This window comes from Thrips palmi, unplaced genomic scaffold, assembly GCF_012932325.1.
Source record: "Thrips palmi isolate BJ-2018 unplaced genomic scaffold, TpBJ-2018v1 HiC_scaffold_5, whole genome shotgun sequence".
Taxonomy (NCBI): Eukaryota; Metazoa; Arthropoda; class Insecta; order Thysanoptera; family Thripidae; genus Thrips; species Thrips palmi.
The window spans coordinates 797,138-800,453 of record NW_023144632.1 but is presented as its reverse complement, the minus strand read 5'-3'; positions in this window follow the sequence as shown (position 1 = coordinate 800,453).

Genomic DNA, 3,316 nt, shown 5'->3' with positions numbered 1-3,316 from the left:
GAGGAGTAGTGCGGACACACAGACACACACACACACACACACAGACAGACAGACATGAAAAACTTTTCAACCCCACTAAAGTAACAGGCTTCGCTATCGCTCAGCCAAAAATAGAGTTTACATTGCATGTACACGCTAAATAAGAGTGTACCTGGCAGGTACAAACTGGCCCATGCTTTTAGATAGGACTTAACGAGTGTATTTTAGCGTGTTCACGGAAGGTACACACTTATTTAGCGTGTACTTGCCAGGCACACTCTACTTTAGCGTGTGTCTAGCAAGTATGCTGTAAATAAGAGTGTACTTGGAAGCATGCTCTAGTAAGAGTGTACTATGTACACACTTCAGTTTGCAGAGTCGGCAAAGTCTCAGGCGAAGACAGCGACGCGTGCGACACAATGTAAACAAAGGGGGCACGGTAGGGGGTACGGTACGCTACCGGCAGAATGCAGGCAGGGGTTGATGATAGGAGACGGAGGGGGAGGTGGTGAAGAGAAGACCAGAAGGACCAGGGGCAGTAGAGTCAGGGAAGGGGAAGCAGCTGGTCCAGCGAACGGAGCGCGGAGCCTTTGTTTGCGGCGGAAGCGGCTTGCGTCAGGGGCGAGATAGGCCACCAGTCGGACACGCATGTGTTGCGGTACGGCTTCGCCTATCTGGCGGGCGATAAAAGGGCACGCTAGGGAACACCAGCCGGCGCACAAGGCCAGCGTCACTGGAACTCACCGCCCAATGCCTCAGAATGAAAAGCCCAGCAAAATCGCACAACTTTTAGGCCGTAAAAAAATTTGCCTGACTTTGAATTGGAATATCTCCGGAACGGTTCGTCGGAAAAATCTGGGGTTGTGATTTTTGGATTCAGCGGACCTTTCTGCGTAAGATGAGACCAGTTTCAAAAAGATCGGGTACTTGAAACTGCAAAATCCCAAGATTTGGGACTTTTTATGTAATTTTTCGAGAAAAAGTGAGTTTTCCCCATGAAAAAATTATTTTAGGTCAAATCTGACGGCACGATCGTGTTCCCCGTTCAATTTTGAAGCTAGAACCCGAATCTGAAACCAATCGGACAAAAAGTCCCTGAGATATAAAAAATACCCAAAATTAGTGTAAAAATACCCAAAAAAACTTAAAATCCCCATATCTCCCAGAGAAAATTTTTTTGAGGTCTGAAATTTTGGCCATGAATTCCCACCATGGGGGACTACTAACCACCCAAAAATCAGCGAAATCCAAGGGGGTCGTTGTAAGGTCCTGCTTTTCTTAAATAAACCTGCTCTTACAGTGTTCACAGCGCTCACCTCTCCCTCCTTGCTGAGCTCGACCTGGAGCTCTATTGCAGCTCGGCGCGTGTAGCGCAGAGCGTCTAAGATGATCGTCTTTCGCGTCGCCAAGATGACAAGGGACACGGTGCAGGATATGCCTCCGCACATGGTGCGCATGGATACGCGTTCTGCTAATGGACGATTACTTGTCTCGAGCACCGTGTCAATCAATGCCAGCACCGTGAGTATCAACATCAGAAGAAATGCCATCTGCAACATGTTGCTCGTTCACAGCTAGTCGCCTTACCCCTCTTGACAATCGTACACCGTTAAAAACAAGGTAGGTTTACGCCAGACCGCGTCTTGTCGTAACAGGCTTCGCGATGTCTCGCTGCCTGTTCCTCCAATCCACGCCTGGCGTACCTACCTTGGCCTGCGGCGCTAGTCTGCCTGCGGCAGGCAATGGCTTGTCCGTTGTCGGTTATTTTTTAACTTGTTGAATGCTGGGGGGCTCCGCCCCCCAGACCCCCCTACATTCTAAATAGAGTTGTTTTATCTACAGATTACACGATCTTGACCCTTGTCACTTTTTAACTTGTCGTAGCTGGGGGGCTACCCCCCTTTCTCCAAGACAGAAGTGGTCTATCTTCAGAAATCTCTATTTTTCGCCGTTTTTTAGGTGTTTTTCGCCTATAAAAACTGAACCAGTTGAGCTAGGATGGTGAAATTTCGCGTGTGCCGAGCCAAGGACATACCCAAGAAGTGTGCAAAATCTCACCGAGATCGGCCGAGCCGTTCAGGAGGAGTAGTGCGGACACACAGACACACAGACAGACAGACACACAGACAGACAGACAGACAGACAGACAAAACTTTTCAACCCCACTGGAGTAACAGGCTTCGCTATCGCTCAGCCAATCAACTGTAATAGTATGATGTCAGGTTACAAGGGTCTTGTTTAATAAAAGCACTATGCGATCAACACAAATGTTGCGAACACATCATCGAAGACCCCAAAGAAGTATTCTTTTATTACAATCGAATTATGAGAAAACAGCACCGGGGGGGGGGGGCTACAACATGCTGGTAATAAAACAAGTCGTGTTGCTATCAAACTTAACACTCGTGTAAATCTTGTCAGGATGACAGAATCGTGTCTGAAAACCTGATCAAAATTCGCGCACCTCTGAAAGCTTAAAGCATGTTCTGACATTCTGCAGAACTCAGGCCATCAATACAAGGTAGGTTTACGCCAGACCGCGTCTTGTCGTAACAGGCTTCGCGATGTCTCGCGGCCTGTTCCCCAATCCGCGCCTGGCGTACCTACCTTGGCCTGCGGCGCTAGCCTGCCTTCGGCGGGCATTGGCTTGTCCATCGTCGGTTACTTCTTTCTCGTTGCATGCTGGGGGGCTCCGCCCCCCAGAACCCCCTTCATTCTAGATAGAGTTGCTTCATACAGATAACACGATCTTGATCCTTGTAACGTTTTAACAGACGTTAGTGATCTGCCTGCAAAAAACTCGATTTTTAGCCGTTTTTTAGGTGTTTTTCGGCTATTAAAACTGAACCAGTTGAGCTAGGACAGTGAAATTTCGCGTGTGCTGAGCCAAGGATATACCCAAAAAGTGTGCGAAATCTCACCGAGATCGGCCGAGCCGTTCAGGAGGAGTAGTGCGGACACACACACACACACACACACACACACACAGACAGGAAAAACTTTTCAACCCCACCCGAGTAACAGGCTTCGCTATCGCTCAGCCAATCAGCACAAGTTTTAGGAATTTCAGCTTTCAGAGGTGCGCGAATTTTGATCAGGATTTCAGACTTGTCTCTGACATTCTGACAAAATTTACACGAGTGAACAGCATAAGTGATCCAGGAAGCGGAAGAAAGGAATAATTCGACTTATCTCCAAATTGAGTTTTTATCTTACCTCAGGATGGTTTGCATCATTACACCAAATTGTTTGAGTGGAGCCCATAAACTACATAATTACCGACCCAATTCCTAACAGTTTAGGAAAAAATTCACATGAAAATTGGATGTAACTCAAC